This window comes from Sus scrofa, chromosome 3, assembly GCF_054392235.1.
Source record: "Sus scrofa isolate SSC_HxYL_T2T_F1_AM1 chromosome 3, Sscrofa_HxYL_maternal_Yorkshire_Landrace_v2.0, whole genome shotgun sequence".
In the NCBI taxonomy this organism is placed as follows: Eukaryota; Metazoa; Chordata; class Mammalia; order Artiodactyla; family Suidae; genus Sus; species Sus scrofa.
In genome coordinates, this window is record NC_139385.1 from 24,758,405 (window position 1) to 24,772,494 (window position 14,090).

Sequence of the window (14,090 nt, forward strand, 5' to 3'; positions counted from 1 at the left end):
ATCCGACCAGGAACTGAAAGGCCAGTCGAGTTAAAATCCCTCTCGTCCTGACTCAGAAGAGGCGACACCCCAAATCACTCATGAGAAGCGGTCTTGATGCAAACAGCAAGAGGATTTTTATTCCGAGCGCGCTGGGGCCCACACTCGTACGCCACGCAGGGGTAGAGGACTGCGGCCCCGAGTGTGGAGTCGGGACAGCTTTTATGGGGTTCATAACAAAGCCCGCGCTTTTACAAACTAATCATTTTAAAATATCGCAAACCAGTCAATTCAAAACTTCGAGAGCCCGCGCTTTGTGGACCAATTAATTTTAAGTTGTTCTGGAGTTACATGTTTGTGCCTGTCTCTGGGTGGGGGAGACATATTGTCACCAAGATATATTTATCAGGATTTTCAACATTTTGTGGCACGCCCGATCTTACTGGGGTCAGTTAGGCGATTGACTTCTCCTCTTTTTATCTTATGCAAGCAGCTTTACAGAAGCCAAACAAGCAGATAGGAGCAGTTTCAAGAAGTTTCAAGCATAGAGGCACATACTCAGGGGCCTGTTTTTCCCCTTCCACAAAGTTTTGTACAGAGCAGAAAGCAAGCCCTAAAACAGCAAAAAGTATGATCTTTTACCTATAGGGAACAGGGTCTGGAATTCGAGGGCATTTAGAGCTTCTTATTAACTTCCTGGGTTCTGGAAGAGTCAGGTTGCATTTTCATCCTTTCAGAACCATGAGGTTGCGGGTTTGATCCCTGGCCTTGCTCAGTAGGTTAAGGATCCCGTGTTGCCGTGAGCTGTGGTGTAGGTCTCAGACATGGCTCGGATCCTGTGTTGCTGTTGCTACGGTGTAGGCTGGTGGCTACAGCTCCGATTTGACCCCTAGCCTGGGAACCTCCATATGCCGAAGGAGCGGCCTAAGAAAATGGCAAAAAGACAAAAAAAAAAAAAAAGAAATAAATAAAACTACCTATCTTATTACTCTTATTACTCTTTTTTAATTCCATCATGGTTTCTTCTCTTAGTTAGGAATTATTTAGAAGTGGGTTTTTATATTTCCAGATGTATTAGGATGTTTTTCCCTTTTTAATTGATGTTTTAAACTTCAGTGCACTGTGGTCAAATACTGCCTTGTGCAAGACATAGATTCTTTAAAATTTAGTGAAACTGGCTTTTTGGCCCAGTGTGTAAGCAAGTCTTATAAAAGTAATTGAGAAATCTTGGAAAGTAACAAGAACTCCTTATTCTCATTAAAGAAATAGTGGAGGCCAGAAATTTAATTCCTACTAATTGCCTTTTAAAATGTTCTATCTGGCCAATCTGTAAGGGTTTCCATCCTCTAGGAAGTATTTGTTCCTAGAGGTTAATAGTAGACTACACAGAACTAAATCAGTTGGTTTATCCAGTTGTTTCAGTGAAGTCTTATATGGTGAGGACTTACAAGATGGGCACCAAGGGTATAGCCTTGCAGACCTGGCTCACCCACAGTCCACAGTGGCAGAGGTCATTATACTAGATTATGATCTAATATGGATCATATGGATACTAGAAATATCAGAACCTGGATAGTGGGGGTCCTCTGATAGATTCTGATAGGTCTTCTCAGTGAAAATATTTTGGAGTTTTGAACTAGAAATCTGAAGCGGCCATTTATTATGCTCCACTTACATGTAATATCTTGCTTGTTCCTACTGCGTCTTGAGCCAAATCATCCCTAATCCTGAGGGACATGAAGTGATATTTTTAGTCCTGGATTTCTGACCCTGTTTTGTTTCTGTTGGTTTGTCTCTTTTCTTTTTAGGGCCACACCCACGGGATATGGAGGTAACTAGGCTAGGGGTCCAATAGGAGCTGCAGCTGCCAGCCTACACCACAGCTCACTGCCACTCCGGATCCTTAGCTCACTGAATGAGGCCAGGGATTGACTGGCATCCTCATGGATACCAGTTGTGTTCTCAGCCCTCTGAGCCATGATGGGAACTCCCTGACCCCGCTGTAAGTAGTATCAGAGGACTTTGGAATGGGTAAAGAATCTCATAACCAAGTTCAATTGTGAAGTAGAAGTGCTATATTTGAAACCTTCTCTCCCCACAGTGAGGACATTCAGGAGCATGTGCCTAGCTGCCCAGAGTATATAAAGCCTTATAAGACCTCCCTGCAACTTTGAGGTGTACCTGTGTGGTGCACCTGTGTGGACTGAACCCTTGAATCTCACTCAGACAAGGCAAAGCCCACTGGTGGTAGTTTCTGAAACGAGGGCCACCTTGTTCTTTGGAAACCAGAAAAGGTATGCTTTCAGCTGTGGGTACATGTATAACTGAATCACCACAACCATGAAAATCAACTACACTTCACAAAAATGTAAAAAAAAAAAAAGCACAAAAAAGTAAATGTATAGGGAATGTTCATTGATAACTTAATACTTATACTGTAATTTAAAACATTAAAGCATTACAATTAAAAGATAAATTACCAAAAACCCTTAATGCAAAACATAAAGCAAGAGAGGACAACTGTATATTTAATAGTGGAGTCTGAGAGCCCTCCTCCAGGAAATATCTGATATTCACGATCTTAATCTCTCATAGACAATAGCTGTGCTCAGCTCAGGTAAATTGCCTCGAGGTGAATGCACAAAAAAAATACCAAGAGAAGAAAAAAGAGAGAAGCTGCTGCCAAGTGTCAGCTCAGTGGGCACTGGTATCTTGCCCTTTGTAGCCAGCTTCATGGGTTTATAAACTGAGCGGGCATGTGGGTGACTGGGTCATGCATGCGTCAAAGGGCTGTGAAGTAGTATGTTCCCCTTGTACGGACTACATGGCCAATGTCACAAAGAGTCACACCCAATGAAAATGGGAAATAAATTCTACGAAAATGGCTGTGGGTAAAATTCTCTAGGGACAAATGCTAGAACAGAGCTGGTAAGTGAATTACACCTGACCTCTTCCTAGTAGACTTAGGAGACAGCAGACTGAGTTTGATACTTATTCCACTCAAGGGTCACTTATAAAGCAACGGAAATACCCTGTAATTGAAGGTTTTAGAAAAGTGAATGCTCTAGCAATTAGTCTCCCCTTGAAATATTTCTTTGGATCTAAATATGCCCTGCATTGCCACCAAGGTACAGAAATTGGGAAGGAAAAATAGCATTATCTACTTATGTCATACTCCTTATCACCCTCAGAGCAATGGTCTCATTTAAAATTGAAATAGGCAAGTGAAAAAACTTGTTACTCAAAATAAGTGTTAAGCAAGGTTTTAAGGCTAAACAGATGCATCCAAAACTGAATGTGAGACTCAGCTGGAAAGTTTTCTATGATTGGAAAGTGGAAATTAGCGGTTGGAAAATGATGTAATCACAGTTATACATTTTTCCCACCTCAAAATATTCTTCTTTCATTTTGCCTCGTCCAGGGGCCTCAGGTCAGTGTCTAAAATTACTTTTATCCAAGGAAAGTGGTATATAAGCCTCAGTGCCAAGCAAATGAAACATATTAATTCATGCAGTATTTTCGAAGGAATAGAGGTTTAGTTCTATTTTAGGGTTAAATTGTTTGCAGTTTTAAAATACGTATTATTTGCATTATAAAAATATGGTATGCTCCCACGTTATCATCTTTATAGAAGTAGGAAAAATTACCTCCACAGAAACCAGCTATATCAGTATAAACCACTTTAATACATCTTCTATTCTAGTTAGGGCAGCAATTATTATGATGTAGTTCACAATTTTTTTTTTCAGAAGAAACACATAAACTTGCTGAAGAATTTTACAAAGCATATTATGATCTATGGAGTGTGTGTTTGGTGTGTGGATACACAGATTGGGCTATTATACAAGGGCACAGGCTGAGTAAAAGAAAAAAAATGCAAGGAAATACGTTGCTGTTACTGTTTTGAAATTAATCGAAAACTGCCACATTTTCAAATGTGTCCCAATAATGACTAATATTTTTGTTTAATGAACCTGATTATGGTAGCTGTTATAATTGCTTTTATCCTATAAACTGGATGATTACATAAGGTGCACACAAATTTGCATCAGTGTGTTTTTTCATACAGGGAGTGGAAAAACCTATTCTTCTTAAAGTACTTTGTTACAATAGGCTTTTTTAAGACTGCAATGCTGGCTTAATATTAAAAAAAAAACTAACATATTCAATGCCTGTTAGTCAATGGTAAGATATTAAGTAGTATATAAATAAATTTAAATAAACACTGCCCTGAAAATTTAGAAAGTTCTAATACAAAAGAAAGAATATATTCATGAGTGTTACCATTGAAAAATATTCACATTAAACAGTAGAAAATTTGTTTTTTGGTCAGAGTCTAGAAGGATGTGTTTGACCTTTATTCCCATAGTAATGAGAGGATATATTTAAAAAATGGGATTAGAATGAAGTTTAGGTAATTTAAATATGTAAATATTATAGAAAATTGGGAAAGTGTGAATACAGTATAATATAATAAAATTTTAATTTATATAGGAGAATATTATTTTTTGAATGATGAACTTAATCATGAAACAACTTTGCTCTTTAAAGGAAATCCTTAAAAAAGAAGCTATACCCTGCTTATTCTTTTCCCTTAATTGACTGTGGAATAAAAAAATTCTCAGAGTTCCTGTCGTGGCGCAGTGGTTAATGAATCCGACTAGGAACCATGAGGTTGCGGGTTCGGTCCCTGCCCTTGCTCAGTGGGTTAAGGATCCGGCGTTGCCGTGAGCTGTGGTGTAGGTTGCAGACATGGCTCGGATCCCGCATTGCTGTGGCTCTGGTGTAGGCCAGTGGCTACAGCTCCGATTTGACCCCTAGCCTGGGAATCTCCATATGCCGCGAGAGTGGCCCAAGGAATAGCAAAAAAGACAAAAAAAAAAAAATAATATTCTCATCAATATGCTTGCCAGCATCATCAGAATTTATATCATTCACACCCTTTTATGTAGCAATATGACAATTCAGGACAATGACTCTGTGTTTATTCCTTTAACAAAGATTTATTATGCATCCTTCATGCCTACCACTGTGACATCTGCTTGGAGACCTCAGCCTACAAAGCAGTGAATCCTTCCTTTGTGGATTTGATAAATCTCCTGGGGAAAATACATATTAAGGAAGTAATTACAAGGGAACTGATGTGCTTTGAAAGCACTCTGATAGAATTCTGGGACATAATTGTGATCAAGTACACTACAAAATGTGTGGTGGTTGAATGCATTCAAAAAAGCTGATTTTTTCCCTTCTGAATACCAAGCAATGGCTTGGATGAGATGGAAGGAAAAATAAGGTTTTTTTTTTTCCTACCAACATAATGTTCTTCTATCTGTTATCTATCCTAGTGGGGAGAAGCAGTGGTGTGGAACATCCAGAGTGTCTGATAATCATAAAATCGTGATGCCTGCAAACAATTTAGATGCTATTTATTTTAGTAGCTTCACCTTCCCGGTAATACCTTGCTTGAGTGCCCGTTAAGATGAGTTTGCATTCTCTGTGTTCACACTATCTAGGTGATAAGGGAGCATGTCCAGGAAGTGTGCAGGATGGTTAGCAGAAGCCTGTAATTAGGTAATACACAAGGCAGACAAACTGTGTCCTTAACACACAATTGACACCACTGCCATGTGGCTCTGCTGATGTGATTGTGGAGTTGGCAAGAATGTTATTTTTATTATTGTCAGGGATATTTCTCTTCCCTTAACCATATTGAATAGAACTCAAAACAACTTATGTCAGAAAGCATATGGCAAAATTTTATATTTATCATCCAAACAGAAACAAAACTATCTAAGGAACAATAAAGGCCACCAGGACATGGAGAGATTACTGAATTAGGTCATTGATTTTTCTCTAAGTTTTCTGCTACCTTGAGATAAAAAGAAAGCAATTTAAGCTAAATCTGGTTAATGACATCCTGATTTTATTTTTAAAATTAAAAATAATGACTGTCATTTGGGAAAATTGTTAAAATCCTAAATTATTGAGGAAAAAATACAAAAATTAACAATAATTTCACCACCAGAGAATAGGGCTGTTTAGTGCTGTTTTTACTTCACTAAAGTCATAATCAACTATTCTCTTTTATAAAAAATTTGGTCTTACAGAACATTGTGTGTTGCAACCTATTTTCTCATATATCCTACCCTTTGAATATATGATTTTAATGTTATCATATTATTTACTAAAATAGTTAAATATTTTATTTAATAAAGGTCTTATCACTGAGTATTAAGGTTGTTTGCAACTTTTCTCAGGGACAAAGTACTATTGTCTAATGGGTACAAGCATGAGCTTTAAAGCAAAATACCTGGGTGAAAATTCTACTTCTGTATTTTTTGTTATTTATTAATAATTTATTTCTCAGTTTTGACTTTTATAGGTAAGTTCTTACAAGTTAGGAACATTGTTTCTTTATTATCCAGGGGTTATTTGATTTTTTTATATTTAGTGAAGTTTATTTTTCTCATTTTGAACTAGGGAGAATTTTTAGAACAATTTTAATAGAGGTGATAAACTACTAGCTTCCTGTGAACATTGTGTTTGTTTCTATCTTATACAGTTTATCCATTTGAAGTAGGTATTATCACCTTTAAAATGTATCATTATTGTCCAGTTTACTTAGAAACATCATTAATAAAAATATATTTTGAATATCATAAAATGGTTCTTTGCAATCAATTGATATGGCCAAATAGTTTTGTCATTTGGTATATTTATTTTACAAAGACATTCTTAAAAATTTATTGTAAATTTACTATGGTTGAGGGCAATATTCTATGTAATAAGAATAGAGTAGTGAAAAACAACCAGGTAAAAATATCTGTCCTCCAGAACCTATGTAATTGATTTTAGAACTTTCAACTCTACCATAGGCACTTAAAGCTATAAATTTTCCTCTAATACATTTTTAGCTGCACCCCACGAATTTTGATATGTTGTATTTTCATGATCATTTGTTACATGTATTTTATAATATCCTTTGTAATTTCTTGTTTGAATCATGGATTATATTTGAGTGTGCTGTTTAAATTACTATGTTGAGATCTTCCTAGATATCCTGATGCAATTTTTTTTAATATAATTCTGTTGTGGGCAGAGAACATACCCTGGTAGCAAGCCTTCCACATTTATTGAGGCTTCTTTTATGGTCAAATATGTGGTCAGTTTTGAAGAACATGGTGTATGACATACTTGAAAGGAATGTATGATTCCTAGTCAATGAGCACAGTGTTTTATAAATGCCAATTAGGATGGGGTGCTTGATAGTGTTCAGTTCCTCAATGTCTTGCTAATATTTTGCCTACTTGTTCTATCATTTTCTAAAAGAAAGGTATTAAAACTCCTGCTGGGATTGTGGAAATGTCAAAACAAAACAAAAACTTAACGGAGTTCCCTTGGTGGCTCAGTAGTAATGAACCCGAACCCGACTTATATCCATGAGGATGAAGGCTCGATCCCTGGTCCCGCCAGTGGGTTAAGGATCTGGCGTTGCCATGAACAACGTGTAAGTCGCAGACTCATCTCGGATCTGGTGTTGCTGTGGTGTCAGTAGGCAGCTGCACGTCCTACTGGACCCATAGCCTGGAAACCTCCATATGCGACGGGTGTGGCCCTTAAAAGACTGGAAGGAGGGAGAAAGGGAGGGAAGAAGGAAGGAAATAATTGTACCCCAGGCCAGCTAATCTTTCCCGACCATTTATACAAAAGACCCAAGTAAGGATGGAGGGAAGGAAGGGAGGGAATAATTTACCATGCCTGCAAATAGAGTTTCCTGGACCATTTAAGCGAAAGACGGAAGGAAGGGAGGAAGGAAGGAAGGAAATAATCCTACACCATGCCAGGTAATCAAGTTTCCCCAACCATTTAAGCCAATATGAGGGTACAAAGTTCTCCTCCCTGGGATAAGATTCTCCAACTAAACATCAAGAAAAGCATCTAGCAGTTACAATTCCCTTTTATGAAGGCATTTAAGGTGGCTGGGACCCAAAAAATTCCAGAAAGCGGTGATAGTAAGGGAAGGAAGGAACTGCTGAGCGAGGGAAAGTCTTCGAGCTCTTGCCCGGGCTTAGCCCTAAAAAGAACCCTGTGAAACAGACCCCAGCTCCGGAGACTCGCCGGGGCCGGGAGACCTGAGCTCCGTCATTCCTACCAGAGCCAGGTTCTGTGGAGGTGTGGTTGCAGCCTCTCCCGCTCTTTTCTTTTCAAAATTCCTGCTTGGCTCCCAGACCCTCCACGCCCCACCTCCCCCTCTGCTCACAGCTTTGCAGGCAGCGCAGCCTCGTCACTGAAACTCTTCTTCATGAGCAGCTCCAGTTCGCCCGCCTGCTCCATCCCCGGCGCGGAGGCTGAAAACTGCTGCCAGGTTAAAAGCTGGTGAACAGTGATCAGCACTGGAGAGGAAAAGGGACAAGAGTTCGCCAGGCGACATACATGTGCATGCGCCCACTGCCTTGATCCCAGGTGACCTGCAGGGGCAGCCCTTCCCGCACCTGGAGGGTAGAGCTTGGAGAGCCACCCGGGGCAGCAAAGGCTGAAAAGGCGCCCTTGGTCCTTCACTTTAGGGTTAGGAAAGCAAGGAGTCTTCATAAAAACGACCTAGACTAAATGCTCCCACCTTCTCTTTGGACACGCAAACCCATGTCCTACACATGTTCTTAGTACACTCTTAAGTACTATTTGCAGTTGCCCAAAACCAGGTTGCATTAAATCTCCTCTTTCCTTTTCATCTCACTGTCACTACCTGATCATTATCTCTCACACATGCTTCCATTTCTTAACTCCCTGCAATTTATTCTTTTCCCTTTCCCAATATTTTACCATGAAAATTTTCAAATGTACAGAAAAGTTGAGAATTATATAATGAACACCATATACATATCACCTAAATTTTACAATTAACATTTACTATCATAAGAGTTCTTTTTGTGGCTCAGTGGGTTAACTAACCTGACTAGTATGCATGAGGACGCAGGTTTGATCCATGGCCTTGCTCAGTGGGTTAAGGATGTGGTGTTGCTGTGAACTGTGGTGTAGGTGTGGGTGGAAGACTCTGCTCAGATCCACTGGCCCTGGCATAGGCCAGCAGGTACAGTACCTATTCGACACCTAGCCTGGGAACCTCCATATGTTGTGGGTGCAGCCCTAAGTAGACAAAAGACAAAAAAAAAAAAAAAAAGATACAGAACGTTATTCTCACCTCTAGAAAGTTCTTTTCATACCCTTCCCAAGTAACTGTCACATCCTTCCCCCCTGGAAACCCAGCCACTAACCTGATTTTTTTTTTCCACCAGAGATTAGAGTTGTCTATTCTACAATTCCATATAATGAAAATCAAATGGTGTGTACTAATTTGTGTCTGGCTTATTTCACTCAGTATAATGTTTTTGAGATTCATCCATTTTGTTACATGAACCAGAAGTTTGTTCCTTTTTACCAGTCTCCTGTTGGTGAACTATTTGCAGTATTTTGCTATCTTGAATAAAGCAGCCACAAATATTCTTGTATACATTTTTTGGTGGATGTGTGCTTGTATTTGCCTTTTTAAATAAATTTTTTATTATAGTTGAAAAAAAAATCTGTCCTCACATTGCTTATATTCTAGAAAACGAATGGCAATAAATAGTCAAATGTACAATAGATCATTTGGTGCCATGTGTGGAGAAAATTCAAGAGACACAAGAAATTGAAAGTGCCAGGAGCAGTATTTTGTCTATTTTCTTAAATAGAATGAGAAGGAAACAATTGCATATTGACTTGAGGGATAAAAGAGGTGATGGAGTGAGTCATGCAGTAACTGAGGAAGGCATGTTTCAGGCAGTGACAACAGGAAAGGGAAGACCACACATTCCTGGTTTGTTCTGAGAACAGCTAAGAGGCCAGTAAGTTAGAAGAAAGGAGGGGAAGATAAAATAAAAAAAAAAAATTAAAATGGGGGGTGGCATATCCAGTATAGCTCATTAGGAACAGAAAGCTGAATTACTCACAAATATAGTTTGGGTTGTTATTGAAAGAGGATATGGTGGAGTTCCCATGTTGGCACAGCAGAAACGAATCCAACTAGGAACCATGCAGTTTCGGGTTCGATCCCTGGTCTCACTCAGTGGGCTAAGGATCTGGCATTGCTGGGAGCTTGGGTGTAGTTCACAAATGAGGCTCAGATCCGGTGTTGCTGCAGCTGTGGTGTAGGTCAGCAGCTATAGCTCCAATTGGACCCCTAGACTGGGAACTTCCATATGCTGTGTGTGTGGCCCTAAATAGCCAAAAAAAAAGGTATGATTTGACTTATAATTTTATTGTTTTAATTTTTTTGCCACAACCCACAGCATGTGCAACTTCCTGGCCAAGAAATGGTCCTCACCACAGCGTCCACCCAAGCTGCCACAGTGACAGTGCCTGATCCTTAGCCTACAGAGCTACCAGGGAAGTCCCTGAATTGTCATTTTAAAAGATCACCCTGGAAGAGATGATAGGGAGGTGAAGGCAAAAGCAGGAGAACCACTAGGAAACCATTATAATTCAAGAGACAATGGAGAGGCTGAGGGGTGGTTAGTCTAGAAATATATTTTGTACATAGAACTGACAGAATTTTCCTAGAGATTGTACGTGGGGTTGCGGGGGGGGAAAAAAGAGGAAGTTGAAGAAAATTCCAACTTTGGTGGCATAAGCAACTGGAGAAGATATAGTTTACATGTACTGTACAGGAAGAAAGGAAGAGGAAAGGCAAGATTGTTAGGGATGGGGTTTCAGGAGTTCAGTTTCAGACAGAGAAACTTGAGAAGCTTCTCCTCTAAGTGGAGATGTATTGTACCTTTAATTTCAAGACGAGATTGAGCAGGAGCTATAAACATGACAGTCATTACAGTAGATGGTTTTTAAATTTGAAGAAATCATGGGCAGGAGATGGGGAGAAGAACTGGGAAGTGTAGTAGGATTTGCCCTTAATATTATGTTTGAGGCTCTTGGCCATGGATTTGATCCAATATAATGTGGCTGTCCTCCGGCAGGGGCATGAGGCTTTTCAGGGAGAAGAGAAAGAGACAGCCTGGGGCAAACATTAAATGAGGAGTTATAACCACAAACAGGTAAATGAAATGTGAGGGGAAGAATGAGTTGTGATAAAACCAGCCAATTACCAGTTTGATTACTTTAATCATTAGTTGGAGTCATTGTGTGAGGAATAAGAAGAATGCAGCTGGTAATTCAGGAGTTTGTGGACAAAAACTGGGAGGTTTCCCAATAATATTATTGAGGGTTTTCAGTTGCTGGTGATGAGGAGATAGGCCTGATGCAGAAGTGAGTCACTGTAGTCATTTCATAAACCAAGAGGACCAAAGACAGAGAAGAGCAAAGCTCTCTAGTAGGTCAAACTTGAGGTAGTTTAAAACAGAGAAATAGAGGCTTGCCTCATTATGGGTAGGATTAGGAAAGCAACCATGGGGAAATCAAAGAATCAAAAATCACAGACAACTCTCACCAATATTCTCACTCATATGCAGTATGAAATTGAGTGATTTTTCAGGAAAATAGCTGGGAGCCACTGGCAAAACCTTTCATCCTCTAAAGGCCAACCATCTGTCTGCTGCGGCCGTAGAAGTTATGATTGCTTCTGCTTTTCTTCCACTTTCAAAATCCTCAGGGAATATCCTCTGTTTGACAGAATGGAGTTCTCAAGCTTCCAGACTCTGTTCTAGATGAGAAAACATGCAGAGGAAATTGTGCTAAGTTGTGCCACCCGAACAAGAGGCAGAGTTTGCCCCTATGGCTAGGCTGATATCATATTCTTGAACCCATGTTTCAATGTAAGCAACTCCAGCAGCACCAGCCTGTGTGCTGGCCATGCAGGGGAGCTGCCCCACTCCAATCTCCTCCACTTCAAAGTGGCTTTGTTGTCAGGGAGGCTGGGAGTCCTTTTGTTAGGGGACCCTTGACTGAAACTGCAGACCTTGGCCAGGCAAGATAACAGCTGTTTGCAGGAGCTGACTCACAGAAGGAGGCCCTGATAAGGTGCTTCCCTGAAGGCTAACTGGGAGGATTTGGGAGGGGTCACCAGAAGGGAGGAGATGGCCAACCTCTCAGGATCCTTGGTGCTGGAATCCATCATGGCTGAAAAATGCACACACCACCAAGAAGGACCCTGAGCCAGACCAAGTGTGGGCCAAGCAAAATGACTGGCCAGAGACAACCCAGAAGCTAGCCCCATTCTCATAAAACCTGAGACTGAGAGCCACATGGCAGAGAAGTTCTCCTGGGTTCCTCTACCCTGCTTCTCTCCATGGGGCTTTTGCTTTGTTAGCATCTGTGCCCCCTAGGACAATTAATTTCTGAGAATTAGACAAGATCCCATGCTCAGGCCCTGGAAGGGGTCCCCCTTCCTGTAACACTTTCAGTGATTGTCTCAGCTGCCAAGAGTTGCCTTCCTGACTAGTTTGTCCATCCAGGAGCAGGGCACCCCCAGTGGCTTATCACAGAGATAGAAAGCCCAGGTAATTGGGAACCAACAGGTGATACTTCTAATAAGCTCTTGTACATCCACAGCTCACATGGGGAGCTGACCTCTGACCCTAGCAGTTCGACTTTTTGCTCTGATCCCTCTCAGTTCTGCACCTTCTCTTCCACAGGTGTATCCAAAGAGCATTTCATAATAAATATGTTGAATACTATTCTCATCTGTCTACCTACCCATCTATCCATCTGTTTTTGAGGCATAATAAACCCTTCAATTAGAAGCAATGTTTTGTGGAATAAGATCACTGAGAATAAAGGGGTACCTACATAGATAATGGGTTGGAAGAAACATTAGTAGCAAGAAAGCCACATCATATCCAGAGCAAGTTTATCACAGTGGAAAAAAGTGATATGATAAAAGATATTCATCCTGAGTGAGCAGCCATCCTATGGTTGCTAATCATCCTGCAAAATAAGCATATTCCGTCCTCATTATTGGCCTTGGAGGTGGTAAGCCAGCACATAAGCATATGTGAGGGTCAGTGGAGGGATGGAAGCCACCTCGTTTCCCTCAAGCATCATTTCCTTTCCTCCCCATGTGGTGAATCTATTCACAAGTCCAGGAGTCAAACCTGGGGTGAGTAATCTCCATGAAAGACTTTTTCAACCCAGTTCTTAAAAATCTCATTTGCAGTGTCTTCCTTGTGATGATCACTCACATGGAACACAAAGAGACATACCCTCTGTTCCCATTCTAAACGATCCATCCCACATTGCTTATGCTGTGTATACAAATCCATCGAACTTTCCCTTCCAAACCCTGGACAAACTTGCTAACTTTTTAGACATAATGTTATATAACCACTCATTAATCCTTCCAGGAAAATTGTAGAACTGGAAGAGATTCTTGGGATTAATGCCTACTGGAGATATTTGCCCTTCTTTTTTTTTTTAATTACTCAAAGAATTTATTACACTTACAGTTGTACAATGATCATCACATCCAAATTTCATAGCATTTCCATTCCAAAGCCCCAGTGCATCGCCCAGCCCCCAACCTGTCTCCTTTGGAAACCATAAGTTTTTCAAAGTCTGTGAGTCAGTATCTGGCCTGCAAAGAAGTTCATTCTGTCCGTTTTTTTAGATTCCACATATAAGTGATAGCATTTGATGTTGGTGTCTCACTGACTAACTTCACTTAGCATGATAATTTCTAAGTCCATTCATGTTGCTGCAAATGCTGTTATTTTTTTCCTTTTAATGGCTGAGTAATATTCCATTGTGTGTATGTACCACATCTTCTTTATCCACTCCTCTGCTGATGGACATTTAGGTTGTTTCCATGTCTTGGCTATTGTATAGAGCTCTGCAATATACACTGTAGTACATATATCTTTTCAAGTCATGGTTTTCTCTGGATAGATGCCCGGGAGTGGGATTGCTGAATCAAATGGTAATTCTCTGTTTAGTTTTCCGAGGAATCTCCACACTGTTTTCTACAGTGGTTGCACCAATTTACAATCCCACCAATGGTGTAATAGGGTTTGCTTTTCTCCACACCCTCTCCAGCACTTAATATTTGTAGACTTTTGGCTGATGGCCATTCTTGCTGGTGTAAGGTGGTACATCATCATGGTTTTGATTTGCATTTCTCTAATAATGAG